Below are 24,304 nucleotides of genomic sequence, written 5' to 3'. Positions count from 1 at the left end.
ACTTCAGGAGTGTTTTGGATCCTTTTTTTGGGCCAAATGCCAACAAGGCTAACACTGGCTCCTTCTGGGGATGAAATCCTCCCTGTGAGGTTTCAAGAATCACAAAGCAATGCCTTTCCTGTAAAAAAAAATTAAATCTTCCCCCTAGTGTTCCATTGGGCATGGAGTCTTTTTAACATAAACATAAAAACTGAAAGAAAAACATATATACAATAATAAGGTTTCAAGGCCTTAAATGAAATAGAGTTTTAGGAACCGCCCATTTACCAGGCTACCAAAAGTGTCTCCTCCTTCCAGATTATGCAGGATGAATGTCTTGTTGTGTTGAACTTGAGCGATGACAAAAGGATTTGTCCATAAGGAGTCAAACTTGCCATGGTTACCTTTCTTTTCATTCAATGCATCCCATTTGAGCACCCAATCACCAACTTGGAAATTGTCCACTTTTGCCTTCCTGTCAAAGGTTTCTTTGATTTTCTTCTGATGGACTTATGACTTCTCAACCAGCTGCTCTCTGATCTGCTGTAGTTCAACTAGGTTATCCATTCTTCTTACCATGTCATTTTCTTCATCTTGTTCTTCTTGCAAGAACTTAGCCACAAGGAGGATCAGCTGGATAGGGAAAACAACATCAGCGCCATAAACCAGTTTAAATGCATACTTCCCGATGGACTTTTTGATGGAAACTCTGTCAGCCCATAGTGCAAAATTCAACTTGGAATCCCAACTCTTTTTGTTGTCTTCTAACAGTTTTTTGATTATCCTTACCAGACTCTTGTTAGATGATTCTGCCAGGCCATTTCCTTGAGGATAATACGAGGTAGAATGCACCACTTGAATGCCCATGGATTCAGTCATGTCCATCAATTCTTTTGCCTTAAAAACTGCTGCATTATCAGTGACTAGTTTGGTTGGGCAACCAAATCTAGTGAAAATATTCTCATTCAAGAACTTTTTGACAACTTGATGATTGGCACTCTTAGTGTGTATAGCCTCAATCCACTTGGTGAAATAATCAGTGGCTACTAATATCCATTTGTATTGGCCACTGGAATGTGGGTTAATCTCACCTATAAAGTCCAAGCCCCACTGTTGGAAGGGACCATTGACATGTATTGGCTTCAAAGGCAGAGATTTTAGCTGTTGTCTTCCTGCAAACCTCTGGCAGTTGTCGCAAGCTTTTACAAAAGAAAACACATTAGAGAACAACGTAGGTCAATAATACCCAACCCTCAAGATTTTGTGAGCTGTTGTTTTCCAATAATGATGCCCACCACAAATGCTAGAATGGAACTGGTGTATGACCTCTACAGATTGTTCTTTATCTAGACACCTCAAGAGGATTCCTGATGGGTCTTTCCAATAAAGTAGATTTTTGTCAATGTAGAATTTGGCTGATATGAGTCTAGTGGTACGAGCTTGAATTGAACTAAGCCCTGGAGGAACTTGCAGATTTTGCAAGAAATGAATTATGCTGGAATACCATTCGCATGTGGCTAGATTTTCAGCCAAGGATTGATTCTGCTTTTTCTCTTCTGATGCTCCCTTTGTTTGCTCATCATCTGCATTTAGACCCATCCAATTTATGTCTGACAAGCTGCAATTTTCTTTGGCCATGAGCTTAGCCAAGCCCTAGCCTTTCACAAGCTTAGTGGGCTTCACCTCTATGTCAAATTCTATGAATTTTGCAATCCATTTTGCCCTCTTTCCATCAATATCTGTCTGAGTTAAGACATATTTCACTAAGGCTGAGGGCAGATATGAAATTACTTTGGAATGCAGAATATAAATCCTGAATGATTTCAAAGATTTTATGAGAGCATAAGCTTGCTTCTCAATAAGTCCATACCTTAGTTCAACATCCCTTAGAGTTTTGCTGAAAAAGGCCATGGGGTGCTCTATGCCTTCATCATTTTTCTGCAACAAAACTACTGCTAGTGTATCATAAGAGGCAAAAGAGAAGATACAAAACTCCTTAGTGTAATATGGGCTGATTAGAGTGGGAGATTCCATGATATCTTGCTTGATGGCTTCAAAAGAACTTCTTGAAGCAGTTGTCCATTTTATCTCTGATCCTTTCTTCAGCATGGAAGTGATGTGCTTTACTAACTCTGCAAAGTTTGGAATGAACCTCCTTACAAAGTTGATCTTACCCAGGAAGGATTGGATGCCCCTTTTCGACCTTGGGATGGACAGTGTCTGAATGGCTTGAACCCTTGCTGGATCAATCTTCACACCTTCAGCAGAAACAATATGTCCCAGAAGTTTGCCTTCTTCTAGAGAAAACTGTGACTTCTTTGGGTTTACTGAGATTCTGAACTGTCTGCACTTTAGGAAGACCTTCTTCAAATGTTGTAAATGGTCTTTGTGGCTGTCAGAGAAGACCATTATGTCATCAAGATAAATAAGGAAAAACTTGTCCTTCTCTCCCACGAAGGCTGTCTATGGCCCTCTGAAACATAGCCCCAACATTCATCAGTCGGAAAGGCATCTTGGAGTACATGAAAGTACCCCAAGGAGTAGTGAAGGTGGTCTTTTCCTGATCTTCAGGATGTACAAAAATTTGATTGTAACCTGAAAATCCATCTAAGAAAGACATGACTCTAGCCCCTGAAACTTTTTGCAGCAAGTGTTCCATCTTGGGCAGGGGATAGTTATCTTTTTTAGAGCACTAGTTTAGATTTTTGAAGTTGACGCAAAGCCTGATTTCTCCATTTTTCTTCCTTACCACCACAAGGATGGCTATCCACTTCGAATACCTTAGGGGAATTATGATTATGGCATCCAACAACTTCTTGATTTCTTTCTCGATCAAAGGCAGAAAGAGAGGGCTGGCAGGTCTTAATTTCTGCTTAAAAGGGGTGGTGTTATTCTCCAGTGGGATCCTATGCTGAATAATGTTTGGGTCATAGGTTTTAAGATCACTGTATTCCCAGGAAAAAATATCAATGAATTGCTTCATGAGGGTGCAATACTTGGAATTCTGGTCAGAAGACAAATGAGTAGACAGATTGATGAATTTTGGATGGGCTGGGCTCCCTATATTATGTTTACAAACAACAGACTCATTCTCTGTTTGGCTGGCTTCTAGGGCACGTCATTATGATCGAAAAGCTTCTCTAGAGGCACCAATCCCTTTGGTATGTGATTATTGGGTAACTAGACGATGATTTCTTGGCTGATTTCACTTTTTAGCTTAGACTAGCCGAATTATTCCATGTTTTCATTTTCTTGGACAATGTGCGTTTCAGCAAATTCCTCAACGACTTGTAAAAACCTGTTGATTTTCTCATTGTCTTCAAAAACTCTCCAATATTTGACATTGTCTAGCAGGGATGGTTTGTATTTTACCTGAACTCCATATGTCAATTTAGGAGGCAAAGGAGGAACAAACGTGCTAACAGAGATAGAAAGGGAGTCGGTAGGCTGGTTCTTCATTCTTGGAATATAAGAAATGTTGAAATCTTTGAAAGAATCTTTAAGCCTCCATACCTCATCCATGTATGCTTTCAGCCTTGGATGGTTTACTTGGAACATTTTATTTACCTGCTCAAAGATGAGCTCTGCATCTCCAAACACTTGTAGGCCTTTGATACCCATTTCTTTAGCAGCGCTTAAGCCCAGAATCAAAGCTTCATACTCTGCTATGTTGTTTGTGACCTGAAAGGTTAATTTGAAATACAAATGAATGTATTCTTGTGTTGGGAACACAAGGACTACACCTGCCCCTGCAGCTTCTTTAGAGCAAGCCCCATCAAAGAACATATCCCAAATCTGTGGGTTTCCATCCTCTGCGATCTAGCAAACTGGTTTCTTGAGCTGCGTGGAGGCCAACTGAGATTCTTCAATATGAAGAATACATGCTCCAAAATCAGTATCCACAACATAGATGGGATGATTCTTAGGGTTCTTCTCATCATTGATGATATAAGCCAATTAAGTCTCTCTGTATAATCTCTTGCTTTCACCTCCGAAAAATGGGACAGTAGCATAGGACAGATCATTTGTAATGATCCATCTAGTCTCTTGATCCAACCTTTGGAAAGTAACATGCCAAACTTGGGTGGTACATCTGTTACCAAAATATCCATCATCATGCTTTTCATGGGCAGCTGAGACAAAGTGATGGCTAGGTCCTTGATTCATCCTAGACATTTCACTTTTCTAGAGTCAAAAGAGAACAGGTCATGATAAGACTTGGTAATGCCTAGACCCAACTCATCGAAATGGGGAGTGATATTCCATTGAGCCTGCTTAGCTCAGAGGTTAGAGCATCCATAACAGCCTTGGGCATTAGGTTATGGCTGGCTCCAGTTTCCAAAAGGAAGTTGTGAAGGATTTTATCATGAATAGTCAGAGAGACATAGAATTATGGGGAGCTGTCCTCACCATTTTCAATCATTGGGCTGAGAATAATAGTTGGCTTGTCATCTTGTAGATTTACACAATCATTGGAGGCTTGGATGGCTTTAGGCTCAAGAGCCTCGAGGATGGATCTTTTGAAGGACTCATTTTTCACTAATTCACTCAGAGGCATAGGCATTCTTAACTTCTGAATTTCTGATTGAAAACTGAAAGGGGAAGGAGACTTGTCAAGGCCTCTTACCTCATGAGCTGGAGCTTTAAGGGTGATGGGATCAACTGCCGACTGTTTCTACTTATTAGCTTGCTGTACTACAGGGGAAACAGTTCTTTGAACAGGAGTTTCCTTGGCATTATTCATCTTTGACCGCAGATTATATTTGCGGTGATCTTTAGTTTGTAGGATAGATTCATCATCCCATTATTGGCTGATTTGGCCATTACATAATGACTTTTCATAGGCAGCTGAGGTCATAAAGGAAGCATTACCCTTGTCCTCCAGACAATGGATCTCATCATCTTCTTCAAACTTCTCTTCTTCCATGATTTCATTTTGAAAAGGAGCCTTCACCCTTTGGTCTTCATTTGCATCTTTGTTTTGTTGCCAAATCTGCAACTGCTCATTATTTCTTCTATATGGCTTTGGGTTTGGATTTCTATGGGTGAAGGTATTAGGCATTCTTCCTTTCCCTGGCTGCTTCTTAACCTTTAATTTGAAGATTTCAGAGGCTAATGATTCGATCATTTTGGTCATTTTATCTATCTTAGGGTTAGAGGTTATGAAGACTCACCCCTTTGTCTTCTTCTATCAACATTCCCCTTGAGCTTCTCTGCAGCCATGACATTTGATTCTACTTCCAAGGATGTATCCTGCATGTCAGCACATCGCCTCTCTCTCAACAGTAGGTAGAAGTCAGAGTCAAAAGCATTAGCATAGGTGAGTTTAGCAGAGGTAGTAGTGGGCTTTACTTTAGTTGGTATCTTGTTGTACATGTGGTTAAATCTCTTATTAAAATCGGACAACAGTTCACCATTTTCTCTCTTCAAGTTCCCAAAATCAGTGTGGTATTAGAGGAGATCCTTCTTATCACCCCAATTTTTTAGGAATTCATCATCTAAGGCTTCAATATCTGCTATAGATCTTGGGGCTAGTTCTCTGAACCATTTTCTAGCCTCCCCATCTAGGCTTTGGACAAAAAATCTCATCCACACATCATCTTCACTAATGTCCAGATTATCAGCATAGATATAAAATGACTCAAGATGTTTTTCAGCAGTAACACCTTCAGTCCCAGTGAACTTAGGCATATACTTCTGGTATTCTCCAGTAGGCATAACATTCAAAGGAGCGGGCAGTAGTAGAGGTCCATACTAGAAGTTATGATTCTTTCCATTTTGGTAGGTGCTTGTGGACCTGCCATAGCTGTGGTGGCTAAAAGGGTATTGGAAGTCTGAATGATAGAGGATTGAGAAGTGACTGATGAGACTAAAGGAGTATGATGGATAGGAGGCAAGGTTTCCTTTGAGCTTTCAAGAAAAGGAGAAACTAAAGAATAGGGAGCTTTATGAATTTTTGAGTTTTTTTCTTCACTGCTAGTATTAGAATATGTACTCTCAACATGTATTTGTTCTATTGCAGGATTTTCTTGAAGAGATATAGAACATTGTTTAGGTTTACTTGAACCTAATACTCCTTTCTGCAATGTCTTTCTTTCTTTGAAGGTCTTTCTAGGGTCAGGTATTGGATCAACTTGTGATTTCTGAGGATTTGTCTGAGTGTGCCTCACAAAATGAGCCAGAACTCTGGAGTGGAGTCGCCAAGAGGTTCGACCTCTAGTAGAGTCTCCAGATAGATGATTACAACCGAAAATGTGCCCAGAATTTGTCTATCATCAAAGCTGGGTCTGTGTCGTTTCCCAGGGAAGCTGAGCTTCATTTTGCTCTCCCTGGCAACAACGCCAGTTATGTTATCACTCCAGGAAACTCTCCTAGGTTGTAAATTGGAGATGCCTGGTAACATGTAATCTTTAATATTGTTCTCTGAACTATTTGAATAAATGATGGTTTGGATCAAGTTAGATAACCATTTCAACTCTATTCTCACCCAAGACATGCATGAAAATCCTCAGCAACACAAGGCTTTAGACCACCAATGCTCAATAGTTTGCAAATTTAATGGATAGATGGAGAATACTGATAGTATCGGCAGATTGCATACATGAACATATATGAATGGCTAGCTATAGGCAACAAATGAACTTACTAACTATATTGGTAGATGCATATATAATAACACATATAAATGGCTAGCTATAGGCAGCAAAGAAGCTTTCTAATCTAATATGTCAAAGCAGAGATAAGATGACAGTTATCTGGCCTTATACACACAGAAAACTTGAATAAACTGTTCAAGTGAAAGCATAGAACAACATAAGGGAATGGACATTGAACATCTAATGGCAAAAGAAGCTTATATTTTTTAGAATGAAGATGAGAAGCTTGAATAAACAAAGGAGGAATAATCTCCAAAAGTTGAACCCTTATTTCATCTTGTTTTCATCTATTTATAGCTCGTTTACAATGGTCCTGAGCCTTTGGAGGCTTCAGGTGTCTTAATCTATCCTTTTGTCTTGTTTAAACGCTTGATTCCCTCAATAGGCAGCATGATTCGTAGGTTTCTTCTTCTGATAGAAGACTAACCATATTCAGATATTTTGGGCAGCTTGCTGTGATGCCTGGGAGCTCTCTCGTGCCAGAGATGCCCCATAATGTTTGTTAAGATGGCTATTGCACTGGCTGGACCGTCGATGCTCCATGATCTCGTTTGATTCGGGTTGCAGCGTGCTGTGGCCCCTCTCTTTCCCTTTCCGGGATCTGTCCGCCGGCCGCTGTATCCCGGCCAAATCCCTCTTCTGGCATGTAAATATTTCTGCACAATGCTTCTAAGGATGGTTGGCCACCTGGTATTGCAAATGGAGTGGCTATCGGGCCTATGAAATCCCTGCAACAGTCCCTTTCAAATGATAACCATGAATGTTTTCTATTTCATACATAAAACGCTGCAACTGTGTAAATCGCGCCCTTCTCTATTCTTTTCGGACCTCAAAATTCCTTAACATGGCCTATTCTCTTATCGATTTCGCCCCCTGGGTCACTGTCATCTATCGTAGCCGACCTGGTCCCTTTGGTCCCCTTGCATTTTGAAATACTTAAAAACACGAGAAATACATGAAAATTGGCCTCCTTCCAGACTTCAAATCTTATGGATTTCATTCTCGAACCCTTTCGAGTCCGTGACTCATCGCAATCGTCGTTACCACCTATATAGAGGCCCTACTCCTTCGCAATATTCCGATGCGATCTGATCGTAATCGCATATCGCTCCAGCTAACGGTCTTTATATAACACGACATATTTTCCTTTCAATTGCGAACCTGTGATGTGATGTGGGCCCCTCGACCCTTGGTAATGTTCCACTGCGATGTAGCGATGCGATGTGATCGCAATCGCTGATCGCTCAACACCAGGGATTTATAGATTATGCTCTCCACTGCTGCGACTGCCGATGTGACTCGCCAATTAACTGTCCCTTCAGCTTGGCTGATTGTGATTTAGCTGGTTAGATCTAGGCCGTTGATCGGCCAGATCTAATGGTAGCTGTGCGTTGCTCTGTTCACGCCTGTAATACCTTGTTTTTTCACTGTTTTGGAGTATTTTATCCTCTCGATAACATATTTCCGCCCTTCTAAGGGCTTTTGGCATATGGTTGTTTCGATATTGGGATGATCTTAATCAACTCTTGAAGACTTCAAGAGTGTTTTGGATCCATTTTTTGGGCCAAATGCCAATGAGGCTAACAAGAGGTGCGACGTTTCGTTGTCGGCGCATGTTGTCAGTTTTACGATTGCGAAGATTCCTGTAGGTTTCAATTTTGAAGTTTTGTTTGCTGATTGGCTAGTGTGTCTTGTCCTTTTGAGCTTGTCTTCTACCTCTTTATTGTGTGTCAAATTGTTGATTACTAGAAAATTTGACTCCAGGTTTCATTCCCTCAAAGCTTCTCCTTTTGAACTGTGTGACCTGTTTACCTTAGGGTTTCTTGAAACATTAGCTTGTCTTGGGTTACTTGTTTGTTTGGACCTTTGAGCTATGTTTGGAATGATCCTTTATTTGTTTGAGAGTTTTCCTTATTAACTGCTATTTCATCTTTCTGATTGGTATGTGACATTTGGTTATCAAACTTGCAAGTCTTGTTTGTTTGGTTTCCTTCAATCACCTTGGCATAGATCAAATTGCTTCCCGATCAGTTAGAAAGATTTCAAGTTTTGCAAAAAAGAAACATATTCTTTGTTTTGAGTCTTTGATTAGTTTTCGAGTAGAATGTATCTCTTTCCTTATTGAGTGATTTCAATTGAAAAGGGCTTAAAACTAGCATTGTTTTGAGTTTTTCATTTGGTTGCTTGTCATCCATTTGAAAGAACAAACTATTTCATTCATTTTTCTTTAGGGAATGAGAACAATCTTTTGCATTAGTAAGTTCTTGGCATTTAGAAGTTGAAAAGCAAAGGATGTATTTTTCATTTTCTTAATTAGATTACTTGCAAGTTAGTGGAAGATCACAACATAACTCTTTCCTCTTGATTGGTTTGCTTGTGAGACAACAGAAAGTACCATTCTTGCATTTGCTTGGTTGTTGCTTTGCTTGCTTTGAAATGAACTTCTCACTTGTCTTTAGTTAGTTGTTCATTGAAAAGGAATGGTTTCTTTTCTCATTTAGTTGCATTCTAGGAGTTTTTGAAGATACATTCGATAGGGCCTTGAAATTGAGATTTAATTCAAGATCAACTGTTAAAATTTATTGAATTAACCTAAGGAAGCATTGAAACTTAACGCTCATATCTAGAGGTCTAGGCTAGAGACGTGTTTCGACGTCTTTAAACCTAGTGGCTGTTGTTTTCACTAAGGTTGGGTGATTCCTCCTTTTGTGATTCGATAAGTGCTAGTATGGACTTGTGCTCCCTGTACCATCGTGTATATGATGGGAGACCCCACTAGGTTGCAATCCTGTTATCCATAGGAAACCGAGTTGGCCGCCTTGCAAACGTGATACACCAAACACAACATTCGGGGAGATTGCCTGCTCGTACTTCTTGGTTCGCCGGGAGGTATTCTGCATTTCACACTTGCCTAGTAAACCTTTTGCCTAGAGTTCCATAGCAGTCACTTTCATTCCTTTTTGACTCTCTAAAAGTAAAAGGATCATCCGAGCACTTTTCCTTTCGAGCTCGTTTCCAATAAAAAACGATAGAGTCACCTTTTGTCCTTTTCTCGACTGTTAAAACATTAAAAGGCCAAGTTTTGTTTGAGTGTCCAATGGCAACATTTCCGGAGTCTACCAGTCAAGGGTTCTGCTCGGAAGGGAATCCTAGTCCTTTTCCTTCCTTTGGAAACACTGGTGCTCCTTATATGGAAACGTTTTCCCTTCTTGGGTTAACCATTGGTTTACCTGTTTGGTTGTTTTCAATCTCAGTGATCCTGAGTGTCCCAACTCCTGCTCTGCTGTCTCCTTCATTTGAATCATGACATGATGATTCTAAGGTTGACCCCTCACCTTCTTCCCCTATTTCTTCACCTTCCTCTTCTACTTCGCCTGGTGAAAGTTTCAAATCTAGTAACTAGGAGGCTAAGAAGAAGAAGAAGTTAGCTAAGCAAGGGGCCAACCATGCAGCTGTTACTCCAAATGATCCTCCTATCGGCAAACCTTCTGATCCTCCACAAAAGGTCAAATTCCCTTGTAGGTTGTGTAAGGGTGACCATCTTCTCTGAGACTACCCTGGCATTCCCAAAGTCTTAGAGGTATGTGTTGTGGGGGAAAGTATCCAACTCGGAATGACCCTAACCCACTCTAAGGGTGACAGTTCCTTAGCAACAGCTGAAAGCAAAGCTATCTAAAGTTTCTTCTTTATGACATGCAAGAGATAAAAGGAAGAGATCCACTTACCGGTGTCTTGCGCAAATGGTCGATCCAATCTCCTTTGATTGCCGCTTGCTCCCAGCTCCAAGTCTTTTCACGGGCCTAGCTACACGAGATCCTGCAAATAAGACAAGAAAAGGAAACTACAAGAGGCATGCATTCATAATCAATTCAAGGATTAGCATAAATCAAAGACGCAAGTAAAACAATTCACCATTGAAACACATGCGAATAGAAGAACCTCAGATGCTTTATTAATATATGGAAGTAAGGTTCAGGCGGTGATACAACCATGAGAGGTCCAATCCAGCATCACCTTCCCGACGGAGAGAAATCTCTTCTTCACCTCCCTCAAGCAATCACCCAATGCTCACAACTGTAAACCAACAACAATTCTTTGCACTAAATTCCGGCCTCCAGATCCCATGGGATGAGATCCTTATATAGAGTTTTGGAGTGAAGATAAGTCAGCTTGATGTGTGACTTGTTGTCCTCTTCAACTCCAGTTGTTCTTCAGTTCTTCACTCGGAGTTTCTGTCTTCCACTTGGAGTTTTAGAAGCTCTTAACTCATCATTAGGCGAATCTTATCATCAAGTGTCTTTTTAGAAGCTTCCTGGGCACTGGCACTTTGAGAAAAAGATTCCTCCACATGTCCAAGTACGCCCAACGCAGGTAGCCTTTGTTCTACTTGCTATGCAACGCAGGTAGCCTTTGTTGTACCTGCTATGCAGTGCAGATGCCTAGTGGAGCAGCTGCAATGATCCAAAACTGACCTGTTTTTGAGTGTTTTTCAGTGGAGAACTGATTTGCAGTGCTGTGGTTTGCTGACCTTGTTCCTCTAAGGGTAAGAACAACTTGTTTAGGGACTTTGGATCCCTTAGATTATTGACATTTCATGCTATATGCTGTAAGGCACAAAAATGTCTATAACAGTTGCCCCCTAAAGTATGAGGTCGTTTATTGGGTGAAATGCTTTATTAGGAGGATCCGAAGTTCATTCAATCGCCGGGAGGTGACCTGTAACAAAATACAATACAATACATTATCTTTTCATACTTTCTTTTCATGATCTAGCTGATGCGGGCATTTCCCATGATCAACTTTATAAATACATTTGCCGTACATAAACAGACGATCGTCTGACAAGAGACGGATAATTCTCTGCTTTTAATTATCATCCTTTTAGTAGGATGCTCATCTGCTGCACATGTCTATGTTTTTATCTCCTGAATATATATCGCAGCCCGGATGGATGAAACTAGATCCGGGGTCTTCAAACTTGTCCGATCTTCACTCTAGTACAAGTCGATCCATGTGAGAATTTCTTGAAGTCGAACATGGAAAGACATCGCTTGATTACCAGTCAATAATGTAAACTGTTAACAAGCGCGAGAGGAATCACCGATAATGATGATGACCCTCAAGGTACTGCAGCACAATTCACGTGGCGTGAATATAGGATCTGACGTCGAACACCACGCAAAGTCTCCCGGTCGAAGGCCATTAATGTATACCTATCGCCGGAAGTGAGAAACTTGCCATTGAGGCATGCAAGCTTCAAAGTACTGAGGGGGTGTTCCTAGATCAACTTCTTGGATAGTGAGTTGATGTCGACAAGAAGCGGTCCGTCAAAGGAGGGCCTTAATGAATCCCACATCAGTGACACGGAACGGAACTAGTGATGATGGTGAAAACGATCTGTGAAATATGATCCAGGGTGGCGGTCATGGAAGGATGAAAGATGATGTATGGTAGTGGATGGGACCCGGTTGACACTTTCTGAATGACATCTCTTGAACATATCTCGACACTGATGTGATGGATCGGTAGCATTACCCCATTTGGATGGTATGGCGAGACCATGGTGAAGGGACCGGTGAATGATAATAACCCAACCCGATATTTACGGAGGAAAAAGTGTCATGTTCAAGAGCGACTTGCTACCATTAAAGCTTTGAGGTTCTTCCCAATTTTCCCCCAGTCATTTCTGACCAGTACCTCTTTATTTTTGTCAAGCTTGAGGAGGATAACATATGCTTGTTCTATAACCTGCCCTTCGGGCAAGCCCATCGCTATGTTTTAACGAGCCTAACGATAGGGAAACTCGTTCTCGTCTAAAGACAAGTTTGTCGCTATCTAATATTTTTAACGAGCTCAGCGACAAAGACAACTCGGTCCTTTTCATTTTTAGAGAGTCTGAAAAGGGTACATAAAGTGGACTCCAGGGGTCCTTTTTCGTCATCTAATCCCTTAAGTCCGAAAAAGTATAAAACAATACAGAAGGGATGAATGTTCGATATCTTTATCGAGCCGAACTAGGCAAGCGCTCGATCTTTTTGTGCAATAATCCCTCAGGTCTAAAAAGATTAAAATCTAGAGGAGGGATAGCTCTTCCCGTCCTTTTAACGAGCTGGAAGGCCAAAACTCGGCAAACTTTTCATATTTTACGAGTCAATTGAAAAGAGCTCAAAGAAGACTCGTGTTTTGAGGAACGAGTGATAAACAGGGATAGCAGCAGATTCCAGGTACAGGTTGGAATTTTCCAATCACGGCAGTGTTACAAGGATGGCTAAGCGGGATCACTCTTCGCAGCTGCTCCTCAAAACAGGTAAACAATCAAGTGGATGTGAATGATCGGCCAACTGCAGAGTGGAGGTGATGGTGCACAAACACGACCAAGGCTTTTATGGCTGATGATTTTAAAGTCTCAAATGGTTATTTACCGGTACTGGGTTCATTTTTTAAAGAGCTTGAATGCGCCAAAACACTGCTCAATCTTATGTTTATTTTTTAACGAGCATGAACTATGCGCTAAAACTGCTCGGTTCTTGCGTTTATTTTTTAACGAGCATGAACTTTGCCAAAACTGCTCGTTTTTACCAGTCACAAAGTAGGAAGGTCTCGTGTGAGATAGCTATTTTTTATGGAGCTTTATCTCACGAAGCTATGCTCCATATCCTCTCTTTATGCAAGCTGGGTATCGACTTATCTAAGGGTTAGCGGGGTTAGTCCTACCTAAAACTAAAAAGCCGCCCAAGCTTGCATTCTAAGAGGTTTGCATGCCCCCAGGTGTAAGTCTAATTTCAAGGTTACCCCTCAATTTGCAGGTAAAACATTTGTTTTACCGGGAGAGGCCTACCTCTTTCTGGTTACCCAAAGATTGTCCCGTTAATTCTTTTAAACAGAAACTTTCTTCGGCGATGTCTATCATTAGGTTATCCAAAGACGGTTACAATTTGTTGCAGCAATAGAATCTCTTTCTTTGGAGGCTGCCCCTACTTATCCTCTAAAACATTTGTTTTAATGGGTGAGGCTTGCCTTTTATCCAAAGATGGTTACTACTTGCTGCCGCAAACGGATCCCCTTCTTTGGCAGAGCCTACTTATCTAGACAAAGGTGAATGACCTTTGTCAAACAAGCAACCTTGACAGAAGAATCCTATTCTAGAACAACCCCACTCCTAACAGCCCCTTCTGAGATTCCCAGTCTCTCTTTGTCTTCCTGTCCTTCTTCTTCCTTTCGAAGAGGATGGCTCAGAGGAAGATTCTCAAAGATGAAGGAGGGGACGGGGTACGGACTAGTCATATTCTCCCGCGGAAATTCTACTTTACACCCAAGGTTTTTTCTGCCTCCAGAGCAGACCAGGGTGCATACCCCCTGGGCTCTTGCATTCCTTTCCCGAATCACTCGCATTCATCAGGAAGAAGAACCGGGGGAAGAGACCTTTCTTGATCGAAAATACCATTGAGGATAGGTATGTGACTATTCGCGATGCGTGATCCCGGAAATGAAAGTTGTTCTACGAGCTTGACCATTCTTCCTTCATATGGAAAACACATTATTCGAAAGAGTGAGGAGACTATTGCTTCCATGTAATATATGTAGTCTCGTCCAAGGAGTAGGTTATAATCCAAGGGTCCTTGGACAACCATCAAATTCATCTTGATAGCCTTCCCTTTCAAGGTAATAGGCACCTTAGGTAGAATTCCTAATGGTCGACTGGTTCCCCTGTCAAAACCCGAGAGACGCCTTGTCTCGGGCAAAAGCGCCGGGCAACCCAGTGCTTTCCAAGCAATAGAGGACATGATACTCACAGATGCCCCTTCATCAATGATAGTTCCAGCCATCACCATTTTGTATATTTGGACTATAATTCTAAATGGTATGCTGGCTGGTAACCGGGGTCTGCCTAGTTGGTTCCAATCAAAGGACACAACTAGGTTGCTTGGTGGTGGGACCGAATATACGGCCGGATATGATCTTGACGATGCTCCTTCCTGCGATAAAGAAGTGGCCGCTTTGCCCAGATGCTCATCAGAATCGGAGTTGACGAAAAGAATATGGACGGTGTCATCCTTATTCTCTTCGGCGGGGGTGTCAACTGAAGATGAATCCTCAGTGACTGTGGTGTTTGAAGATGAAACTTCTGAAGGGAGAACCGGGTCAACTGCCGTTTCGACCTTTGGACTTTCGTCCGGTCCGGATTCAGTAGGTTCACTTTCAGTGACTGACACTTCAGCTGGCCCTCTGAGCAAGACAACTGTATTTTCGACCAACGAAGGACCTGGTGCGAGTTTTTGATATCCAGGAGGAAGTAGTACCGGTGCCACCAGTTGATCTTCCAAAACTCTCTTTGCCTCGTCTAAAAAGGGACAACGGCGAAGGGTGTGATCGCCTTCACACAGTTCGCAGGGGAATCTCATCCCTCTTCATCGTCTGCGACCTTCACTTTTGTTGGTCGACGGTAAGCATTCAACCTGGTTGTCAGAGGTTGATGCTTCTGAATCGTGCAAACGAGGGGACCAGTCCCTCAGTATCCGGGGAATACTGGGACAATCACGGTGGAGGTGGTCTCCTCTACATATGACACATGGCGATTTGGGCCCGGTCCGTGCTGTGTGTGGGTTTTCGTTAGATGCCTTTTGCTTGCCCCCAGGCGCCTTTGGCTCCTTCTGCTTCTTTTCTTTCTTCTTCTTTTCCTTCTTCTTTTCTATGGGAGCTCCGCTTTTGGCGGCTTGACCTTTCGAAGAAGAAGGATTGGAGGAAGGCTCATAAGAAGTGGAAGGCTGGAGGGTAGCTCTAGACTGGTCTAACTGTTGACTCGACTGTTCAGGAACCATGGTGGTCTGAACTACAACGGTTGAGAATAGCCAAACTGGCAGGCCTATTGTCAGTCCTGGAAGCGACAATGTGGCCATGTGGGGCGCACCAACTTCTCCCCAAGAGGAGCAAGGGCTAGGGGTACCATCATGTGGAATCCCTCGGTTGGTGTGCTCCATGTTCTCAACTTTAAGATCAACGTAGGAATATAGGGGTGATTATGTTCCGTTTAAGATGAATTTTATATGACGACGCTTTTAGACACAACTTGCTTTTTCACTTTTTAAGAGTCGAGAAAAAGCTAAAGATGACTCTAGTCTCCTTCGATGTATTAACGAGCCCGAAGTGACAAATGCTCGGATGGACTTTTTCAGTTATAGAGTTTGAAAAAGGCCAAAAGAAACTGCTCTGGAGTTCTAGGCAAGGGTGTGCCAAACCTTTCGCGAAACCACAGAATACGTTTTACGGTACGAGTGGTCGATCTTCGTGAATGCTGTGTTCACTGCATCGCGATCAGTAGGGCGGTCGACACGGCTTCCTATGGATAAAGGCTTTGTTCCTATAGGGGTCCCCCAATATACGCGACGGTACGCGGGGGCACAAGTCCGTATTAGTGCTATCGTCCCTCAGGAGGAATCACCCACCTTCGTAGAGATCGACAGTCACTATGTTTAACGACGCCGGTTCACGTCTTTACCTAGACCTCTACTGTGTTTCGTTATGTTTCAAAGCGTTGTTAGATAAATTCAGTTCTTTTTAGGTTGATCTTGCTTAGCAGTTTGCCTTTATGGATCACCACGTGATGTATGAGACAACTCCTAAATGCAGTCTAAGAATGATAAGCAAGCTTTTTCAATTCTTTCAACTTATGAAAACCTTAACTACTGAAGGAAAAGAAAGACATCATCTTTTCAAACAGATCATAGAGCACACACTGATGCATTTTTCCTAAATCGACATGCAAACTGTCAAAATGCACATGCACAATGCAAGTATTTCTTTTCTTCTTCCTTAATGTTGATGTATTACAAAAAGAAAGCTGTTGTATAATTTCGAACTCAATTTCAAGCGAAAGAAAACAAGTTTTGTCCAATAATCAAAAGAACACCTTAATATTAACTCATTTCAACACAAGAAATACTGAAATTCGAACCATATAACGAAAGTAAATGCCCAAGCAGCTATGAACAGCAATAAACTAGCTCTTAGAATCACAACGACACTTTCTCACAAGTCTAGATCCAAGAGGTCATAGCAAGACTAGTTCACTTTTGCTATGGGAAACTGTGAATGATAGCAAGAAATACAATAAGAACAATCACGGTTTCTTCATACAAATGAGGCGGAATGAAGGCAAAGAGAAGTGGTTTCAGCTGGGTATACAGGTTGACAACAGGCTGCAAAAACAATACTGAAAACTGGGCAACAGACAGTGGAGAATCCAAGTTGCACAAGGCAAAACTGGATCAGCGCAGGTGCTGCACTGTCAATCTGAGATGCAGCGCAGGTAGCCCCTTCGGGACCTGCGTTGCAGTGTAGGTAGCCTTTGTGGCAGCTGCACTGATGAGACAAGTCACGTCTCTCTCAGATTCCGGGTCACAGTTTGCTAAAAAATGAGCGGTTTTTGGCCAAATCAGTTGCTATCAGTCAAGTATACACTAGAGGATGATTAAAGGAAGATGAACACTATCACAAAGAGCTAAAAAGAGTCCTTGTGGATCTGCTCTTCAAATCATAAACAGGCCCAGCACTGGGCTAGAGTAGCTGCCCTCTACTTTGCATTCGAAGGACTTGCATGCAGTTCGATTCGGTACTCTTTCGTTTAAGAAATGAATAGCAATAAACACAAGCTACCAACAAGACACGATCCCCAATGGAGTCGCCAGTCTGTTGTGGGGGAAAGTATCCAACTCGGAATGACCCTAACCCACTCTAAGGGTGACAGTTCCTTAGCAACAGCTGAAAGCAAAGCTATCTAAAGTTTCTTCTTTATGACATGCAAGAGATAAAAGGAAGAGATCCACTTACCGATGTCTTGCGCAAATGGTCGATCCAATCTCCTTTGATTGCCGCTTGCTCCCAGCTCCAAGTCTTTTCACAGGCCCAGCTACACAAGATCCTGCAAATAAGACAAGAAAAGGAAACTACAAGAGGCATGCATTCATAATCGATTCAAGGATTAGCATAAATCAAAGACGCAAGTAAAACAATTCACCATTGAAACACATGCGAATAGAAGAACCTCAGATGCTTTATTAATATATGGAAGTAAGGTTCAGGCGGTGATACAACCATGAGAGGTCCAATCCAGCATCACCTTCCCGACGGAGAGAAATCTCTTCTTCACCTCCCTCAAGCAATCACCCAATGCTCACAACTGTAAACCAACAACAATTCTTTGCACTAAATTCCGGCCTCCAGATCCCATGGGATGAGATCCTTATATAGAGTTTTGGAGTGAAGATAAGTCAGCTTGATGTGTGACTTGTTGTCCTCTTCAACTCCAGTTGTTCTTCAGTTCTTCACTCGGAGTTTCTGTCTTCCACTTGGAGTTTTAGAAGCTCTTAACTCATCATTAGGCAAATCTTATCATCAAGTGTCTTTTTAGAAGCTTCCTGGGCACTGGCACTTTGAGAAAAAGATTCCTCCACATGTCCAAGTACGCCCAACGCAGGTAGCCTTTGTTCTACTTGCTATGCAACGCAGGTAGCCTTTTTTGTACCTGCTATGCAGCGTAGATGCCTAGTGGAGCAGCTGCAATGATCCAAAACTGACCTGTTTTTGAGTGTTTTTCAGTGGAGAACTGATTTGCAGTGCTGTGGTTTGCTGACCTTGTTCCTCTAAGGGTAAGAACAACTTGTTTAGGGACTTTGGATCCCTTAGATTATTGACATTTCATGCTCTATGCTGTAAGGCACAAAAATGTCTATAACAGTATGGTATCAAATTCTGGATTGACCATCCCCATCGACCTTTGGAGATCATGTTGATGCTGCACTCTTGGCTAGCGATCGTAAGAAGAAAGGGAAGTTTAGATTTCCCTGAAGATTATGTGAAGGACAACATCTTATTCACCTTTGTCCACTTATGGATACATCTTCCAAAGTTATGGGAGACTTTGCAGCTCCTCAACCCAACTTCTTGTTGGTTATCAGAGGCTTTCTTTTGGCCCTCTCCCGGTTGGTAAAGAGATTGACTTGGATTCATCTCTTGCCCATCGTGCTCTTCCTGAGCATGACTCTATTGCATTTGTTCTTGACCAACCATTGGTAAAAAAGAGTGTGAACTTGGCTTCACCTCTAGTTGCTCACTCTGCTCCGAAAGAGCATGGTGATCATATTGCTCATGTTCATCTCATCTCCTCAGATTCTCATGAATCGAAGAATGACCCTCCTGTCCCAGCTGTTCAGGGGAGTCCTTCTTATATTCCTATCGAGCATGGGGGAAATCATATAATTCCCCCACTAAGTAGTTCTGTCGTTTCTTTCGATTGGAGTCACTTGACTACTTTTCACCTCCAGTCTTATATGCCTTTCCAGATTACAGTACAAGCTTATAATATGGTAGTACCTAGCACTATATTAGATGAAGGTGCATCTGTTAGCATCATGTCTTCCACTACTTGATAAGCTTTGGGCTCCCCACAGCTTGTGCCTGTCACCCAGAATGTGTTGGCTTTCAACGGAGGAACCAGTCAACCCTTAGGGATCCTTCCATATTTCCCCATTACTTTGGGAGGAAAGACTGTCTACATAGACGTAATGGTAGTCCAAGGTCCGTTATATTTCGATCTTCTCCTTGGATGCGACCATGTTTATGTCATGGGAGCTCTTGTTTCTTTGCTTTTCTGTGTGGTTTGTTTTCCTTATGAAGGGAGAATTGTGGCTATTGATCAATTGTCGTTCATTGGTCACCATGCGCCTCCTTTGCAACCATCATCCCCTATTGGCTTTTGTTTGCAAGAAGTAACTTCCTCGCCACAGGTCAATTATGTGGTTACCTGTTCCATCTTTGCATGCATTGATGATCACACGGATGGTATAGTACATTATGTACTGGGGGCATTGGAACCCGATCTATCCTTCATACCAAATGACAAGTATTCCTCCCGGAGTGTGGTCCTTCCGTCTAGTGAAGACCTCTTGGGAGCCATGTTCTCATATGGTCCATGAACAGTTGTCTGAGGATAGTTTGTTCCTGTGTCAACCTCGTTAAAAAATGAACCAAAAGGCATGAGGATGGTTCCTTGTCTTGTGTCAACCTCGTTAAAAAATGAATAAAGATGTCCGAGGATAGTTCCTAGTCTTGTGTTAACCTCGTTAAAAAATGAAACAAAGAGTCTGAGCATAGTTCCTTGTCTTGTGTCAAGCTCGTTAAAAAAATGAAACAAGAGCCATGAGGATTGTTCTTTTACTGTGTCAACCTCATTAAAAAATGAAACAACTCCCTTTTCCAAATCAAGTCTTGGATTAAGATCTCGTAAAATCCCAGTCGAGTCTTTCCAAGATCTCACAAGTGAATCTTCATTCCATTCACTTAGTTGAATGCAATGAATCTTGGGGGGCATGTACCTCAATTGAGTCATTATGCTGGGGACATGCTAGCTTATAGCAAGCATAGTTTTTTTGTTTCAAGCTTGTGTCAACATGAAACCGAATCCAAGCAGAGTTCTCCATGGTTCAAGCTTGTGTAAAAATGAACCCATGCCCCATTTACGTCTTGTGATCGCCATTTTTACCCTAGATGAGCCTTGGTTGTTTCATTCCATTGCCACCATCTCTTTGGCTGATCATATGTTTGGCTTGGTGTGTATGCATTTTTTTTTCTTATTGTGTCCTTTTGCTTCTTATGCAGATGTCTGTTGCACCTTATGTCGGTTTCGTTGATGGTGCTTGTCGCAATAATCATAATCTTTCCTCCATGGCATGGGTTATATATGATCCTCACAGTGAGTTGGTAGATCTTCAAGGTGTTTGTCTAGGATGTACTACGAACAATGTCACTGAATATAGTGCAGTTATTGAGCTATTGACTGAGGCTTTTTCCCTCAATATTCGCGCCTTGATCATAAATCTAGATTCACAACTTGTTGTTCTTCAGCTCAATGGGCGTTATTTCGTTAGAAACCCTCAAATTTTAAGGTTGTATTTATGTGTTCGTTTACTGGAAAGGAATTTTGATTACATTACATATCAACATATTCCTAGAAGACTAAATACATTAACAGATGCATTGGCAAATCATGTGTTAGATAGACATTTGCGACATTTGTAAAAGTAAACATTGAGACATAATAAGTTGATAAAACAGAACATAGGTATGTATATATATCATGTGTTTCACATCGTAGTGCTAAAAAAATATGTGTTCAGGTTACATCATGAGACAACATGTCTCTCAAAATTGCAGAAAATAAACCTAGGGGTCTAATATGTGTGATGCTCTCTATAGCACACCATTGCTTGGACAACACGTCTAAGCAGTCAGTGGATCCTGTTCGATACCCCTATTATGTGTAACTAGTACTGTCGAGGGACATCCTCGAATCTCGCGTAATCCAGAATCCCCTTTGTCAAGCCCTCTAGGTCACGTGCAATCTCATCCTTTGTGTCTCCGCCAAGAGGGGGTAGCTCGAACTCCCTCTTGACTCTCCGAGCAATGGGAGACAAACCTACAGGTCTTTCAGGTCCAACATTTGCAAGATTGAAACATAAATATTAGGACATATATATATCTATATATATATATATATATATATATATATATATATATATATATATATATATATATATATATATATATATATATATATATATATATATCTATATATATATATATATAATTACAACACTCTTTAAAAATAAAAAAAATAAGTTTGTTACCTCTATCATCTCACTACAACACTCTTTAAAAATAAAAAAAATAAGTTTGTTACCTCTATCATCTCACTATTCCCTAGGAGGGAGTATTAGGTTTGGATCACCTTTGAAGTTAGTCTCGACATATGGCCAGTCCTCTACAACAATGAGTTGGCGATTTAGCCACTCGAAGAACTCCGGCTGCCACAACATTTGTTGACCGCCACCTCCTCGAGGCATCAGTATAGCCCAGCGAGTGATCCATGGCTCCCGTGGTGGTGGCCTAGCCACAACCACTTCCTGCCTCTGAAAGATAGGAAGCCATTCTAAGATGAATGGTATGAGGATCAAACCATACTCGAACTGTTTGGTATCTCCTTGCCGACATTTTGTCGATTTCCTTTTAAGGTTGTCTGATACTGCCTTTTCCCAATTGAATGCAGTGGGGTTTAAGCAGTTGGCAGCCAGCCGGAGTTGAGTCTTGGTGGCCTCATGCGGGGCTTACAGACCAGTTGCTCTAGTGATGGTGGAAAGGAGGACTCACAGTGACAAGTTAGCTACTATTGCGATCTTTAGTTTGCCTCCCTTGTATGATTTTTGGGCCTCCAAACACATTCTCCCGATGAGCATGTCTATGGTCTCTCCTGTGATTCGGGTCCCTATCATTCAGGGCATTTCTCCCCTCCATGATAACCCTGTCAGGAAGTAGATATTGCCTGCATCGATCCTGGCTCCTGCCCCGGATGTTGATATCCCTTCATTTGGATCCCATGCTCCAACAAGGTACTGGAGTAGATTGGGTTGTGCTCTTAGGTACGACACCATGAAGAACTTTAGAAGCCCACAATTCTTGAGCACATCCAGAAAATTTGGATCCCTAGGGCCAACTCATCATCATTGCTATGTTCCCACTCTTTCCATTCGATCACCATGATTTTCTCCTTGCAAACACACCAATATGTAATTGTAAGTGCCATAATTCTGCTCTAAACCTTTTCAAATTGCTTAAATTTTGAGGAATTTTGGTTCTTGGCGCTTGTTTATAAAACAGGTGCAACGAGCTAGAATCCGTGGTTTGAAAATTTTTCGCTCTTCATGACCGTTTGGTGTATAGTCCTGATGAGCTTATTTTCTCACTGTTGGGAAATTCCGGCTCGTCGCAGTCTCGAGATGGGAACCTGTGACGACCACCGTGGACATTTCCATCCCAAAATCCTCCTAAATTATGGCTAAAAATGTAAAAAACGAGATAAATTGTCTCTAAAATGTAGGATACAAGATGTGGTGCCTACCTGGAATGGACGATTCATGAATAAGCTTCTGAAACTCCTCCAGTCGATCGCTGAAATTTCAAGTGCACAAGGGAAATTTTTTTCCACTCCAAGGTAAAAGTAAAAAATGAATTGTTTTTTACCAATTGGCCCTTTAAGCTCATTTTGGAAAATTAGGGTTTTAGGTTAGTGTTTTAGGTCTATTTTTGGATATTTTATGCATATTTACATCAAAAACAGATCTTACACTTGCTTTTTGTGTAGCGATAGGTTCAAAATACTCTGGTGATGATGATTTACGAGTTGTATTTTATACTTTTTCGAACTTGGTAAAAACATGAAAAAGTCATTTTCGGATTCATCTTTAAGCTATTTTCTAACTCTCGAAACATGAAAAGATTGTTGAACTCTTGTTGCTTTGAACTTGTTAAAGGTTGCAAAGCGTCATCTACCCAGTATAAGTTTACCCCTTTTACGGACTGGGATATATTACTTACGAAAAAGGTATACATTGATCTATCATGGTCAATAGGTTCCCTTAGGTATTGTTTTCTACCTTTTCGAATTCAAGGGACAAATTTATGAAAAGGGCCCTTCGGAGTTTTCTTTTCCATGTCTTTTTAAAACTCTCTAAATATGAAAAGACTCCGATTTTTACCTATGTTGGACTCGTTAAACCCTGATGACATTGGACTTGTCATCATGACGAAACCGAGCTTCTCCTTCCTAGGGCTTGTTAAAAATTACTAGGTCGGATTTGTCCAAAGGAAAAACTTACATTACAAGCATATGTTATCCCCTTCAAGCTTATGTTTCAAAAATAATTTGGGTACTCACCCTAAATGGTGGGGGAAAATATGGAAATATTCCGTTGGTTGTATTAATTATTACAACAGATTGTCTCTCTTGAACATCGACACTCTTTTTGCTTCGTGTCAGGTTGGGATATCCTCACTTTATCATTGGCCTTTCAGGTTTTGGGTTATCCATTTTGCCTCATTTCATATGATCCTTTCTGCATCATCATGACCTTTGATCCCTTGGTGCCAAAATGCTGCCAAACTCTGGAGTCGTGTCGCCGATATGTTCAAGATCTTAATCCTTTTGTAGTTTGTGTCGTTACACACCTTCCTCAGATTCTCTGTCTCATCCACATTCATCTTGTTCCTTTGTCTCGCATCGATGATGTTGGAAACATTATGGCCCTCCTTCGACTGATCGCTTCCTGTCGACTTTAGCTCATTATCCGGGAAGTTGATCTAGAGACCCCTTTCTGGTACCTTGGAGCTTGCATGACTTAATGGCAAGTTCTTCGCATTCAATGACAAGCTTTCATTATTGGCCTTCGATTGGGTGATTTCAATGGTGTTTGACTTTAGCTAATTCTTCACACTTCGTGGATTGTACTAGCAGTACCTTGGGAACCATTGACATCACTGGTGGTCTCTCTCGCGCTTGTTAACGATTTACATCATTGACTGGTAATCAAGCGATTTTCTAGTATGCTCAACTTTAGCACATCTATTTGCATATTAGAATTTGTACCATGATCAAGTTGGGATTCAAGACCCTAGGCTCAGATTACACAAGTCCAAGTTGCACAGATTGATTCATGATTGTATACATGACTCTTTTGATTGGATGGCTGCGACCATACCTGAGTCTTTTATATGGTCCTTTTGACTGGATGGTTGCATCCATACCACAGATCATTTATGTTTATCTTCTGGAAGGCTGTGCC

This window comes from Pinus tabuliformis, chromosome 3_2, assembly GCF_031772625.1.
Source record: "Pinus tabuliformis cultivar Carrire ecotype Pingquan chromosome 3_2, CPIR1, whole genome shotgun sequence".
NCBI classification, from domain to species: domain Eukaryota; kingdom Viridiplantae; phylum Streptophyta; class Pinopsida; order Pinales; family Pinaceae; genus Pinus; species Pinus tabuliformis.
This window is presented reverse-complemented; position numbering follows the sequence as displayed.